At 42.0% G+C, this 16,064-nt stretch overlaps 1 pseudogene; it reads left to right on the top strand.

Annotated features, from left to right (window-relative positions):
• LOC135227245 (patr class I histocompatibility antigen, B-2 alpha chain-like) overlaps positions 1–15,506 on the top strand; it is a 49,239-nt pseudogene extending 33,733 nt beyond the window's left edge.
• Positions 15,507–16,064: the final 558 nt, after the last annotated feature.

The following is a 16,064-nucleotide window of genomic DNA, read 5'->3' as shown; positions in this document are numbered from 1 at the left end:
AAAACAGCGCTGGGAGCAGCGCATGTCCTTTGGACCTGGGATTCCTTTAAGGAGAAACTCCTAGTCCAGGGGAATATTGATGACAAGGGCCTTCCTTTCTCCAGAGCCAACAGAGAAAGCCTTCTCCTGGAGCTGATACCCTGAATTTGGACTTCTAGCCTACTAGACTGTGAGAGGATACATCTCTGTTATACCCATCCGCTTGTGGTATTTCTGTTAGAACAGCGCTAGATAACTAAGACAATAGGGTAGCTATGAGTTGGAACCAACTCAATGGCAAGTAACAACAATAACAACAGTGGAGTTATTATTTCTATAAATAGAAATAATTTGAGGCTAAAAAAGGGTAGGGTTGTACACTGCAAAATACTAGTGCTGTATGCTTGAGTTACTTGCCCCCTCATTTCATCTAAAAATTAAAATATTTGACTATGATGAGTTCGAAGAGTCCCTCCAGCTGTAAAATTGAGCCTACCCAGGTGTAGCCACCCAGATTTTCCGGCAGGTGCGAAAAGTTAGCCAGCATTTCTTTCAAATGCTAAATTTTGGCCTAGCCATCTAGGAATGACTTTATAACTAGTCTTCCTTACAAGTAATTTCAGACTACCAATTATAAACTACTCTGCAAAAGAATTTAGCAAATCAAACTTGTGCTTACCACATCTCTTTAAAACATAGTGCATGGATATAACATTCCCAGGGACCTGTACGCAATTAAGCTATGTCCAATCCTTTTCCCAACATTATAGTTGATTTTGTAAAACTTCCAGGTGAAACTTTTCATGAGCTGGTTGGTTTCTTCTCTGCTCACAGGGTTATTCCTGCAGACTGGGAGGATCATGGTGGCCCGTGGTCTAGTCTTGCTGGGAATTTTAGAGAAATACTTTGGGAATTGTGTTCTACATAAGGCGTTTGACTAATAAAAACTTTAGTTTGTATTTAGTTTTGGCTATACCCATTAGCCAAAAGCAAAGGTTTCTTTAACTGCCTTGCACTTGTTGTAGTCTCTTCCTGCTGCTGAAGTGTCCGCTTTACCCTTGCTTCTCAGGCCTGAGTTTGCTGAAATCTCAACCTCAACCAGATAAAGTTTGTATTGAAATCATTCTTTTTCCAAGACACCAGGCAAAAGTGTCCCAGAATTCAAGAGAATTGTCTCAGACCAAGGCAATAACATTCTGGAATCAAAGGAAACCTGTGAATAAGATACCGGGAAATTCTATAAAATTTCTTCTGGACTGTGACTAGAGTATTTTCATATTGTCAACAAATCTTAGAAAATAAGTGCTGATCCATCAGGTTTTTAGAGATTCTGTGTGGAAACCTGTGTAAATGAAAATTCCTTGTTATTATATGGAAAGTAACAAGGACAACAACCATAGTAATAATGCCTGCATTTAAAAGGCACTTGCTACATTTCAGGCATGGGGTTAAGTACCTACATGGGTTATTTTGTTCAGTATTTACCACAGTCATATAAGAAGGCCAATATTATTATTTACAATGAACAAATGAAGTCTAGAAAATGTAATAACTTGGGCAAGGAAAATTAGGTTAAGAGAGGCTGAAAACTTGCCTGAGATCACGCAGCAGCTGTGCAGTGCTTGAGATTGTGATAAATGACTATGTTTAAAATCATAATTCCATGTCCATTTGGGATTATCTAAAACTTTCCTCCCTGGGATCCCATTGAATTCATCTGAGATTCAATCCCTAATATCCATGTTACTTGGATTTCTCCATGGTTCTGAAAGACAAAAAACGTCAGGTTCCACCTACTCTATGAATGACCTTCTTATTGCAGAAAACTGCCCAGTAATGAAAACTCTACGGTTAAATTTGAGATTTGAGGATCTGAATTACTGAGCAGTTAAGCAATTATTTTGAAAGGTAACATACAGAAAGACTCTCAAAGTGACCCCTTTATATGCCCTACACTAAAATGTACAGAACAGTAATAACAAGAAAAGACCACATACTGAGTGAGAAGTTTATTTTGGAAAATTTTTATCAGAATGTAAAGAAATCTGTATCTTTAGCATTATGGTGGGGAAAAGGGAGAGTTTAGATTTCGGTTAACTCTGTTTTGCCCCTCCCAAACTATATATTATCTTTTTTACCTCACCAGACGTCTTTATTTTTCCAGAACAGTATTCATTTAAATTTTCCCATATATCTGCACTTTTAAAATTTATTCTTTCTTTCATCTCATACATTCTGGCGTCTTTCCTTCACCTAAAGTACATTATTTAGAACTTGCATTAGTAATGGCCTATTCGTATCAAATTGTCTTTTTTTTCTGGAAAAATCCATTGAGATTTTAATTTTATTCATTTTATTTTCATTTATAAAAGTTGTATCTTGTTACTTTCATATTTTCTTGGACATTCTTTACAGTTTTATTATTACCTGAACACATTTTAAACCTTGTTTTTAATGATAGTTAAATGAATAATTTCTTTTATAAGAATCAGGACACAGCTGGTTCCTATGAGGCAGAGGTTAATGATGTCCCAAATGTCCAGCCTTTCCAAACTGCTTTACCACTCTATCATCTCTAACATCAACTACGCCCCCTCTCCTCAGTACTCTCCCTCCCATTTTTGGGTTCTGTAATTCACTGCAACATCTCACAGAACTCACGAACTATATCAAGGAAATGGCTCATACGGTTGTGGAGGCTAGCAAGTCCCAAATCTGTGAGTCAGGTGTAGGCTTCTCCCGACCCTTGTGGCTGCGGGGGTGGTGAACCCAAATCAGCAGGTCAGACTACAGGCTGCTGGCTCCCAAGGCTGCAGAAGCTGGTGAATCAGGTCAGGTGATAGGCCGCCAGCCCACCTGGCTGAGGAGGCCTGTGAATCCCAGAATCGGCAGGTAAGACAGCTGGCCTCTGGCTCAAGTCCCAAGAACCAGAGGTTAGACAATCACAAATCAGACGCAGGATCCAGATGGAGAGACAGAGAGAAAGCCCTACTAGGGATCCACATATATACCTGGGATGCAGGCAACACCCCAGGGAAAGGGGTAACTTGAGTAAGGGTGGGTCTTGATTCACCTTCCTGCAAGCCTGTGACTCAGGACACCCCACACCAACCCTGCCTCATTAACATGTAGAGGTTAGGATTTCTAAAACATAAAATGGAAGACAACCATACAATACTGAGAATCATGACCTAGCCAAGTTTACACATAATCCCAATCATTACAGGTTCCATGTATCTTATTTGCATAGTCCCACTCAATCATTGTGTGTGAGTCACAAGGACAATGGCTAGAAGGGCCATATTAAGTAATTCATTGCACCACCGGACACCTCTTGGCTCTTCTAGACATTGACCCTTTCATACTTGAAGAATTAACTTCCCCATTCTAACCATTTTGCCAGTCCAAAACAGTCATTAACAATAAGTCCTTCCATAGGGTAAAAGAGTCCTAAGGGTGAGGTTACTCAAGTACCAGCCATTCAGGTCTGCTGCAGGTATCTGTCTGTTTTGGTCAGTGTCATGGATTGATTCCCAGTATTGTATGTCTACCATTCTATCATCTGATGTGATTTCCCTATGTGTTGTAAACCCTATCACTATGATGTAATGGGATGGATTAGTGGCAATTATGTTAATGAGATCTATGAGATTAGTGTCTTAAGCCAATCTTTTCTGAGATATAAAGGAGAGAAGCAATCAGAGAGATAGGGGGACTTCATACCACCAAGAAAGAAGCACCAGAAGCAGAGCGCTTCCTTTGGACCCAGGGTCCCTATGCCCAAGAAGCTCCTAGGCCAAGGGGAGATTGATGACACAGACCTTCCTCCAGAGCTGACAGAGAAAGCCTTCCCTTGGAGATGACGCCCTGAATTTGGACTTGTAACCTACTAGACTGTGAGGGAATAAATTTCTCTTTGTTGAAGCCATCCGCTTGTGGTATTTCTGTTATAGCAGCACTAGATGACTAAGACAGCCTTGTTCTCCAATAGTTCATCTCATCTTCACCCTTTCTGTCCTCTGATAAAATTTAACTGAGAGAAGATTATTCCCTGGCTCTGAGTCACATTTGTGAAGGCATGTGAGTCAGCCCTTCATGCCTTTATCTTCTCTCATTTTAGATAACAAATATTTCAATTGCCCATTCCAACTCTCTATCAAGCCATTACTCAGAGGGTAGTGTGCAACATGGACGTCCATTTAACATGATGTTTCTTGGCCCATTGCTGCACCCTGTAAGCTGTAAAGTATGTTCCTTTGTCTGATGAAATATAACTCACTGGCCCAAACTGGTACAGTATCTTTTGTCCCAATCCCTTAATGGTGTTTTTGGCATTTGCATATGTCACAGGGTATGCAAAGCCCAGTCCAAAGTAAGTATTTCTGCAAGGACCCATTTATAGCCACCTGGTGCCACTGCTATCATTGGTTCAATATAATCAACTTGCCAGTTATGTGTATGGCCTTCCTCCTGCCCCCTGCCCACTGGGGATCTGCTCCATAGCTATCTGCAACCTCTGTCTTTCTTGCTGGTGGATAGAGCAATCCTTATTGGCATTTTGTGCCTCAGAGCTCAGAGAGTGCAAGGGGGCTGTGCCTAGATTCAGTCCATCTCTGCATTGGTACAGTACCCCCATGCCTGCTCATTTCATGGACCCAATTGGCCACCTCAAGTGATTGTACTCTCTCAAGAAAAGACAAATTTCAGTGCAGTCAGTGAGACAAAGGCATGATATGCTGACCATGTTATCTAAATTTAATCTGATTTCTGGACTAACGGCTATGTTTTTTGAGAAAACTATTTTTCCTAGGTGGTCAAAACCAGGATGTGAAACCATATGACCAAGTGACCATGTGCACCCCTCAAAATACATGTACTCAGGAAGAGTGCTATCTAGGTGCTGTTGCCAACAGGGTATTTTTGCAAGATAGACAAAAAAAAAAGTAAGAATCTTGTGACCAAGATCTATCATCCTGTGGAACTATCTGTAATCACTAACTATACTATTAATAATTAGTAACCAGAGTGTGATTATTACAATATTCATTGATTTTCTTGTAATTGTCCTCCCTGTGATTCAGTTCATCTTTTAAACCATAAAAATACTTGTATAATGACACTGCTCCTGGACTACCTGGCTCCATTTTCAGTGGGCTACATAGTTCCCCAATTGCAGTTGTTTTAAACCCTTAATAAGCCTCTCCGTTTTAGCTTAAAACAGCATTCAAGTTTTTCTCTACAATAGTACCAACAGGTCCACTTGCTGATTCCAATCACCTTCCGATCCAGGAAGGGGGTTTTTCTGATGGCTAACAACGTGTCCTACTCCCGTGTGCCCTCTAAATTCCCAGAGTGCTTTCCATAGGTCCATGCCCCACACAAGTATCCCCTTAATAGTCCAGTTTTCCATCACTCATTGATTCTTAAATGGTTACTTTGGTTGTTGTTACTTGTAATGGCTGGAAGAAATGTTATGCTGCGTCTGGAGTGGCCTGGGACGGCCAGATAAGCAGGAGGATGGATGGAAGGCCAGGGTCTACTGGTTCCACTCACCAGAGGCCCGGGGCTATACGCATATGAATCGGAAGATGGTTAGGATATCGAGAAAAGAAGATGAAACTAGAATGTTTTAAAAAAGAATTATATGTTAAGGATTATGTATTTAATTGAATGTACTATGGATATTGAATGTTTCTTACTACCTAGCATTGTAAAACAGACTTATATGTATGATAGAAATGAACATTGGGTATTAGAGATTATAGGGAGCGTGTAACTCTACCTTCAGCCAATACTATATTGGTTATGCTAAAAGGGGAACTAAGATTTGTTCCAGGGAAACACAGGCTGTTTGAATGCAGTAGCCCTGTGTTTAGAGTGGGGGCTTAGGTCAAAAACCTGAGCCCCACCCAGAATTTGCATTTGCAAAGACGAGCAGAGCCACCTAAAACTGCTGAGAGAATAGGAGACTTGCATTTGGAGGCAGGAGCTGAAGAAAAAAATAATGATCATTTTGCTTTTTGATGCATCCAGGCAGGAAAAATCAGGTTCCCATCAATAGGAACCCCCAAACCCTGGTGGCGCAGTGGTTAAGTGCTACAGCTACTAACCAAGAGGTCAACAGTTTGAATCCACCAGGCACTTCTTGGAAACTCTATGGTGCAGTTCTGTTCTGTCCGATAGGGTTGCTATAAGTCGGAATCGACTCAAAGACAGTGGGTTTGGTTTTTTGGTTCCAGGACTAGAAGTTAAAGGGAGCTGGCGAGTACACACCTTGGTATGCTAGCTTGTGAAGACCGTCTGGTTCCACTCATGAGTGGAAGTGGGGAAATGCAGCAATGAAGAGACAGGCTGAATTTGGACATGTTCCATTAGAACTTGACCTAGCACAAGAGTACTAGGGATGAGAGAGTGTGAAGTGCTGGGAGGTGTGTGTGAACTCTTGAACCTAAGGCTGCTACCCATTGTGACCTAGTTTAGATGGCTAGGAATGAGCTGACCAGAACCCAAATGAATGAAGGGAAAGATGTTTGATACCGTCAGTTGGTGTAGATTGCTGCAATTTGATGGCTTGCTCTGGACTGGCTTTGCTTATGGATGCAGACGCTCAAAGTTCCAAACTGAACAGAAGATTCTTAAAGACCAAGGAATGTGCTTGTCTCCTCAGAGTGCTGGTTTGATAGGGATGGGCATTTTAGAAATTGGCTATCTAAAATGGAGGAAGATAAAGGCATGAAGTTCCTGGCTTACATACTTTTGTGGGTGCACTTTCACTCAAAGTGAGGGGGGCAAGTGAGGATCCCCACTGAATAGATTCCTCTTTTCCTGTTGGGTCTGGGGAAGAGAGGGTGAGGGAAGATAGGATTATATGATTCATTCATGAGTATTGACTGTTAACAGCGTTAAATGTGATTGTAAAAACTATAATTGTAGAAGCTATGTGTGTAAGTGTGGACTAAGGGGGAGGCATTGCTGGACTGGATTACAGTGTCCAAACCTAAAATCCCTTAAAAATTTGCTATGCTGATACCTCGTGAGGCTCAGAGCAAAGGAATAGTCTTCTCTCAACTTAAATTTTATCAGATACCAGGAAAGGTGAAGCTGAGATGACTTTTGGAGAACCTGACCAGATCAGATGGACTCCTGGAACAGACCTGAGTGGCTAGTACCTGAGTAATCTCATCCTTAGGACTCTTTGCCCTAATGTAGGATGAATTGTTAATGAGTGTTTTGGATTAGTAAAATGATTGGGAAGGGGAAATTATCCTCCAGGTATGAAAAAACCATGGCAAGAAAAGCCAAGGGGTGGCCTGTTGTGCAATGTATCGCTTTCGTGTGGCCTTTCTTGCCATGGTCTTGTGGCTCTCACCCAAGCGATTGGGTGAGACTGTGCAAGTAAGGTAATTGTAGCCCACCAAGGGAATTGATCAGTTTTGCCATCCCGCTGGGCTTGATGAGCCACCCCAGAGGTGGGAAAGGGAGGGTCCCCCAGCCATCAGTAAAGAACACCCATGAGCTGAGTGTGTCCTTTGGACCCAGGATCCCTGCACTGAGAAGCTCCTAGAGCCAGAAGACCAAGAGAGAGAGCTGTGGCACTGAAGATGGTGAGAAATGGTGGCAGAGAAACGGCAGCAGGAGAGACCAGCAGAAGAGAAGGGCAGGAGACCACAAAGTGGGCTTCCTGGCCCATGGAGTGACAAAGCCGAGTGCCTTTGGGTCTAGGCTTACTGGCAAAGTCGGGTGCCTCTTATAACTTGTTGGCAGGAGCTAAGAGAGCTTTGTGACACTTTCCTGAGCAGGGCAGAGGCTGAGGGACCAGAGAGAGGTGTGCCGCTAGCATGGTGGGGAAGAGGCTGTCCTGAAGGAAGAACTGTATGCTGAGCATTCCTGAGCTGGGTTGTAACCTGTTATTTCCCTAATAAACCCCATAAATATGAGAACTGTGAGTTCTGTGTGGTCATTGTAATCAATTACTGAACCCAGCAGAGAAGTAGAGAATGCTGTGGGGGTGATGGTTGATATCAGAATTGGTAAAGATGGAGAAGAGAGAAGGCATGACTTTCACCTCATAGGAATCAGCCTTGATTCTCCCACCCCCTTGTGAAGTTAGAAGAGGTCAGACCGCCCCCACACCATTTTTACAATAGTAAACATAGCTAGCTACATTATAGCCTTTTATTATTATTCTAATATCTGAGTTATATGATGCTACTGTCTGTTACTTCTGCTTATTCTTTCATGGTGTATTGTTTTCTTGTGAATGAATGTTTTCATTTTGTTTTTACTATCAGGTGCTCATATTACTTCTAAAACGATTTGTTGGAATTTTCAAAGCCTAGATGCTAATACATTCCTCCAGAGAGGATTTCTGTTTGCTTTTGCCAGGTGTCTTACAGTCTGGTCAATTTTAAATAAAATTCATGGCCTGAGGATTTTCAGACCATACATTTAGTGTGAACATGGGTTGCAGATTCATCCGAGAGGTCACATGTAATGAAAACTCAGGAAGAATTTTTTTTTTCTCCCATGCTACCAGCACCAAGGTGACTATCCCTGTAGTCCCTTGAGAAGTGGACATTCCCTAACACTGAAAACCTGGCCATTTGGGTTTGAAGTTTAATGGAAGAGATCATCCTGTTAGGTTTCCCACTCTCAGTGTTCCCTGAGAGTTGCGTTTTCTTCCAAATATCCACAAGGCTATGAAAATGAAAGCTTTAGTTTTCTACACTCAGTAAATAACATCAGGATGAAAGTAAATTCAGAGCTTCCTGAATTTTGGCTAGTCAATTACCATTAAAGTACAAGCTCTTCAATGTTTTTAAATTATTTTATTAATCTATTTTTGTTAATATGAGGGTTGGTGTGAATACCTACTGTGCCATATTAGTGATTCACATTTCTTCCCCAAATTTTCTTATAACAAATCTTGCCATCTCATTCCCTCTAAGCCATTGAATATCTGAGCAAACTGTTAGCGACTGCCTATGCACTGATGAGTGGTTAAGAGTTTGGCAGCTAACCAAAAGGTCAGCAGTTCTGATCCATTAGCTGCTCCTTGAAAACCCTATGGGCCAGTTTTACTCTGTCCTGTAGGGTTGCCATGAGTTGGAATTGACTCAACAGCAATGGGTTGGTTTTGTTTGGTTGGTTGGTTTATGCATTGATGAAGATCTAACCACAAGATACTTCTCCTTTTGGAAAAGTAGACTTTTCTAGATGGTCTGTTTGAAATCTGCTTACTACAAAGAATTCTTTCCCTGTTCCTTATGAATGTCCTCGGATGAAACTGTAACGTTGCAGCAGTCCACTTCCAACTATTAAAAGTAAGTTCAAAACCATATGTAACCTAGGATCAGATTTCTTCCTCTACAGTTGACTGACCATGGAGAACTCATAGACCACAAGAATGAGACAAGGAAGAGTGGACTCTGCAGCAACAATAAGAACACTAGGAGTGTTGTCTATGCAACTTACCTGTGCTTTCAGTACCTGCTCAAGTCTGATGCTACATATGCTACTTCCCCTTGAGGATTGAATACCAGGGAGCAATGTGGATCCTATAAAATCCTGATCATGATGGGCATCTCAAATCACTTACTTGGTCATTGCTGTACCATGACCTTGACTTCCAAAATCTACTAGGACCCACTACAAAGCCGGGAGATATTTCTGACAGGATGACTATGGAGTATAACTTTTTTCCAAAACCCTGGAGACAGGGGAGTAAGTCTCCTATAACTGTTTCACACACACACACACACAAATATCTCAGTAAGTCTTAGGGCCAAATGACTGATATGCTTGACTACCACCTGGATCAGCTGGAAATGATTCCACTTATCTGTGCTTAATTTAAAGCTGTCCCCTGTTCAGGTCAATTCCCATATAACCCAAAACTCAGTATTCCCTGCTGTCAGCATTGCACAGCACACTTACCCCAGCTAATGAAGCAATATTGATACCTTATTATTAACTGAACTCCATACCTTATTTGGATTTTATTAGTTTTTCCCTAATGTTCTTTCTCTGTTCCAACTTTCTCTGTGCCCACCCAGGATATTATATTTCATTTAGTCTCTGTTATGTCCTCTTAGGTGCCCCTTAGCCATGACAGTTTAACTAACATTGGGCAACATTTAGCTCAATTAATAAAGAATGTTTGTTTTGAGCATTATGATCTTATAAAGAATTATCTATATGAATTAAAACTGACAACAGTTAATCTAAAGTGCAGATGAGAACTTTAAGGCACACAGAGAGTCTAAATTAATGGTGATGTAACAGTATAGGCAGAGATAGTAAGAATGGTGACAAATTGTGCAGTATTTAACCAATGTCATTGAACTGTACATGGAGAAATTGTGAATGGATGTATGATCGTGTATATTGCAACCAAATTTTTTTTTAAAGGTGTACATGGATCAAGAGGCAGTGTTCAAACAGAACAAGGGATACCACGTGGTTTAAAATTGGAGAAGTTGTACAGCAGAGTTGTATCCTTTCACCTTATTCAATCTGTATCCACAACAAATAATCTGAGAAGCTAGACTATACGTAGAAGAAAGCAGCACCAGAATTGGAGGAAGACTCATTAACCACCTGTGATATGCAGATGCAACAATTTTGCTGGCTGAAAATTAAGACAATTCGAATCACTTACTGATGAAGGCAAAAGACTACAGCCTTCAACATGGATTATAACTGAATGTGAAGGAAATGAAAATATTCATGACTGGGCCCATAAACAATGTCATGATAAACAGTGAAGAAATTGAATTTATCAAGGAGTTCATTCTATTTGAATCAACAATCAATGCCCGTGGAAGCAGCAGTCAAGAAATCAAACACCATATTGCACTGAGAAAATTTGTGGCAAAAAAACCTCTTTAAAATTCTCAACAACAAAAAGAAAATAAATTATGTTTTAATATCTTAAAAAGCAAAGATGCCACTTCAATGTGTAAGGTGCACCTGACTCATGCCATGGTATTTTGAATCGCCTCCTATGCGTAGCAAAGCTGGACAATGAAAAAGGAAGACCAAAGAACTGACACATTTGAATTGTGACATTGGCAAAAAATATTGAATATACCGTGAGCTTCCAGAACAAACAAATCAGTCTTGGGGGAAGTATAGCCAGAATGCTCCTTAGAAGTGAGGGTGGTGAAACTTCATTTCACTTACTTTGGACACATTGTCAGGAGGAACCAATCGTTGACCAAAGACTTGGTAAATGCTTGGTAAAGTAGAGGGTCAGTGAAAAAGAGGGAGACTCTCGATGAGATGAATTGACATGGGGTCTGCAACAATGGGCTCAAACATAGCAAGGAACATGAGAATGGCTCAGGACCGGGCAACATTTTGTTCTGTTGTATGTAAGGTCGCTCTGAGTTGGAGTCAACTTGCTGGCACCTAACAACAAGACTTGGTTTTTTGATCTATAAACTGAGGGTAATAATCCTCCAATTTACAAGGTTGTTAGGTTGTAACAAGATGGTGTTCGTTACCCCTTTAACTCCTATTGCTCCTCTCACCCAGTGGTGATGGGGTTTTCTGTACAAAATCAATCAGTGTTGTTCTGTGACTAATGATCCATATCAGACCCTGAGAGGATACTTTGTCCTGAAGGGAATGACTCTAAGGAACATGAAGATCCAAGCAGATGGGATGAAAATTTGGGTTTAGGAGTAGATGAGGAAAAAGGCGGGGAGACCTCTGTCCTTGGTGCCCATGGTAGGTACATCAAGCACTCCTGATAGTAAAGGCAGGGAACAGCACAGGGATGTCTAAACCATCCTCTGGAATGTGAGTGCATTCCTGACCGGCAAGAGTCCCCGGCTCTAAATGGGAAATCTAATCGGAGATCTTCCCTACTTTAAGCTATTCCTGCCCCAACATACATTCTCTGGGTATGAATGAACCTGATGAAAACTGACTCTTGCAAAGATTTGCAGCCCACATTTATGTCACCTGCATGCTTCAAAATGGGAAGGCACTAATGTTGTATGTCTGTCCATCCACTGTGGATTTGGGCTGGGCTGTGTAATGGTGATATGAGATCATGAGTGTGAAGAACCTAGTGCAGGTTTTCAAATATGGTGGATGTACATTGACTGTTCCCTTTCGTTCTAAAGACAAAACACTCCGGCATTAAATGGCCTGATTCTTGGAGTCACACAGACCTGTGTTCCTGTGCTGGGCTCATATCCTTCCTCTTCATCATCAGTTTCCCACTCTACTGGCTCATTCATTCTTGCATGCACACATGTTGTAAAATCTCCCATTTAAACAGACAAAATGTAAAATTTTGTCAAAGTAAAATCCTATAAAACCTCATCACCTGATCCATGTCTCACTCCAGTTACTGCCTCATTTCCGTGGCACTCCTTATAGAACAATTCTGAGTCTATTCGTTCACCCATGATATTCTAAAAATGTTGAGCTTTTATTTTTATCAAATGAATATAGGCCCACAGTTTAAAAGTTCAAAAACTTTATGAGCCTTATTTTGAAGAAGCCATCCTCAATCTTCCATGTACCCCATTTCCTGAACTCCAGAAAATAACCAAAACCAAATCTGTTTCTATTGAGTTGATTCTGATTCATAACAACCCTATAGGACAGAGTAGAACTACTCCATAGGGTTTCCAAGGAAGGGCTGGTGGACTCGAGTTGGTGACCTTTTGGTTAACAGCCTGAGTTCTTAACTGCTGTGCCATCAGGGCCCCAGAAGGAACCGCTTTAAATTCTTTCAGTTGATTCTCTTTGGTGTTATTTCTATGCCTCTACATAACGTATTTATACTGCTCATTCGTTGTTTTCCAGTTTTATGTATCATCTATAATGGATTATCTCTCCTTCACATACCCCCGTCCTCCCAACATAGCTATGTTATACTTTTGGTTAGCTCAGTGTTCATTGTTTACTGTTGTTGTTCTTGTGTGCTGATTCCAACTCACAGTGACCCTATAGGACAGGGTAGAGCTCCTCCATAGGGTTTCCAAGGCTGTAATCTCTATGGAAAAAGATAGCAGATTATGCCTGTGACTGAAGGATCTAATGAACTACAACAGCAGAGAACCCATCAACTTAGACTTAAGGGGTCAGAGAAAGAATGAAAGGAAAGAACGCTGTGTGCTTCTTGGAATTCTACAGGTAGGAAACAGACCAAAGGAGCTACATCTGTTGTTCTCCAAGAAAAGAAAATTACCATCCCTGGAGCAGCTTGCAGATCAGCAGAACTATTGGAAGGAACACAGGAAGCAGTGTCTTCTCAGTTTCAAAGAGTGGGGCAATCGTCTCCTGGATCACAAAGTGTGGGACCACACCCTCCTGGGTTTCAAAGAGTTGGATCTTCACCAACTTGCTTCCAGAGTGTGGGGCTGTCATTAAGATGTGCCAGGTGGATGGGCCATTGCCCAAGCTGAGGGTGTGGGGCTTCCATGCCCAACGGGCAGAAAAAGGGGTCTGCTGGAGTTGAGGGGTGGGGTTGGCATGCAGATGGATGAGGAGAATGAGGCCACATAAAGCTGAGGGAGCACAGTTGCCTTCCCAGTGGGCCTGGAAGATGGGACACAAGCATAGGGCCAAGGAATGTCCACCCGGAATTCAGAGGGTATGGCCAACACCCAGAGTCTGGACAGCAGGGCTATTGCCCAGATGGTCTTACAGAAGAGGTGATTTTTTTCAAGCGTTGAGATCTAATGTAATTTTTTCTGCTGGGTTTTGGATTTGCTTGTACCTGTTATCCCTTCATTCCCTCCAGTTCCTCCCATTTGTAATGGAAGTGTCTACCTTGTGCCTCTTCTTTCATTGTACTATAGAAGCAGATGACTTGTATTCTAGATTTCACAGGTTCACAGATGAAGAGGAATTATGCCCTAGGATAGAATACGCCTTAAGTCTCACCTATATTTGAGATTTTGAGCCTGGAGTTGATTTAAGATTTTGGGGATGATGTGATAGGTGAGTGTGTTTTGCATGTGACAAGGGCTTGAATTTTGGGTGGCTAAATGTTATGAATTGAATTATGTCCCCCCAAAATTCTAACCTCTTTGTTATGTTAATTGTTGTCTTTGTTATGTTAATGAGGCAGAATTAATGTAAGATGTATCTTGACTTTATTTCTTTTAAGATATAAAGAGATTAAACAAGCAAGTAGAACAGTAGAGATGGGGGAAGATTGATGCCAAGCCATATAGAGATCTCCAAGGAACCAGGAAACAAACTGAAGAGACAAGGACATTCCCCTGGAACTGACAGAGAAAGAACGCCTTCCCCTAGATCCAACGGTCTGAATTCAGACTTCTGGCCTCCTAAACTGTGAGAAAATAAATTAATTTCCATTTGTTAAAGCCATCTACTTGTGTTTTCTCTGTTATAGCAGCACTAGACAACTAAGATATGACCCATGGGAGGTAATGCAGAGTTCTTGAATTTTCTGAACTTTCCCCTCAGTGTCTCCAAAGATACACGTGACCAACCACCACCTCTCTGACCATAAGGTCACAGTGAGGTGGTAGGCTCTGGGCTTCTACCTGGTAGAGGTCACCCTGACCTGGCAGTGAAACAGGACCAGGACACAGAGTTTGTGGAGACCAGTCCTGCAGGGGACAGAACCTTCCAGAAGTGGGCAATCATGGTGGTGCCCTCTGGAGATGAACAGAGATACACGTGTATCAGCCCCTCACCTTGAGATGGGGCAAGAAGGGCAGGAGGCCTTCTGGAAACCTCCAAGGATTCAGAGCTCCTCACCTCCCTTCTCTTTCCAGAACTGTTCCAAGTCCATCACCTCCATCATGGGAATCATTGCTGGCCTGGTTCTCCTTGGAGTTGTGGTCATCAGAGCTGCGGTGACTGGAGCTGTGGTCTGGAGAAAGAAGAGATCAGGAAGGATAGGGGTAGTTGTGTGAGTTTTCTTGTCCCACTGGGTGGTTTCAAGTCCCAGGTAGATTTGCCACCTCATTTTGGGTGGCACCATCCACACAGGTGCTAACCCAGTCTGGGGCCCTGTATGCTAACAATTACTCTTTTGTAAAGCACATGTGGAAATGAATGGCAGATCTTCTGCCTTAAGGCTTTGATGACGGAGACTTTATTCACAATAATCAAAGGTCACAGAGGAAGGTTCTGCTGAGGACAGATTTCCAGGAGTGTTGTTAGTCCAGTCACAGTTCTGGAACCTTCTCTGGGATTCAGGACTAGAGAGCTCTTCTAGGACCTCATGGTCCTGTCTACTCCCCAATCTCTTGCAGAGTGCTTTGTTCCCACAGGTGGGAAAGGAGGGAGCTACACTCAAGCTGCAAGTAAGTATGAAGGAAGAGAGGCTGATCCTGAGACTCTTGGGATAGTGTAGATGGGAGGCTATGTGGGAGCCCCCTCACCCTATAATTCCCATTCTCCTAGTCTTATCTTCCCTGGGTTCTGACAAGGTGTTGTTTTTGTTCTTCTCCAGGCATGGACAGTGCCAAGCTCTCCAATGTGTCTCTCAGGGCTTCTAAAGGTGAGACTCTGGAGGGGTTGGAGCAGAGGGGACAAGACTGGGTTATGGGGACTCTTTGGATTTGGGCATTTTGAAATTGTGGTGGGCTGTTCAGAGTGTCAACACTTATAGTGACTGACTTTAACTTGTTCATGATTCTTTTCTTCTGTAGCCTGAGACTGCTATGGTACGAGATTTGTTCACAACCTACTTTGTGATTCAAGAACCCCTAACGTCTCTTTCTGCAACTGATGTCTGATGTGTCTGCATTCCTATCAGCATAATGTGAGGATGTGGTGGAACTAATCCACCTGTTATGGACTAAATTGTATCTGCCCCAGATTTGTGTCAATTTAGCTAGGCCATGATTCCCAGTATTGTGTGATTATCCACCATTTTGTCATCTGATGTGATTTTCCTATGTGTTGTAAATTCTACCTCTATGATGTTAATGTTAATGAGGCAGGATTAGAGGCAGTTATGTTAATGAGGCAAGACTCAATCTACAAGATTAGCTTGATCTTGAGTCAATCTCTTTTGAGATATAAAAGAGAGAAGTGAGCAGAGAGACTGAGCGGGGGGCTCATTACCACCAAGCAAGAAG

This window comes from Loxodonta africana, chromosome 1, assembly GCF_030014295.1.
Source record: "Loxodonta africana isolate mLoxAfr1 chromosome 1, mLoxAfr1.hap2, whole genome shotgun sequence".
In the NCBI taxonomy this organism is placed as follows: domain Eukaryota; kingdom Metazoa; phylum Chordata; class Mammalia; order Proboscidea; family Elephantidae; genus Loxodonta; species Loxodonta africana.
This window is presented reverse-complemented; position numbering and strand designations above follow the sequence as displayed.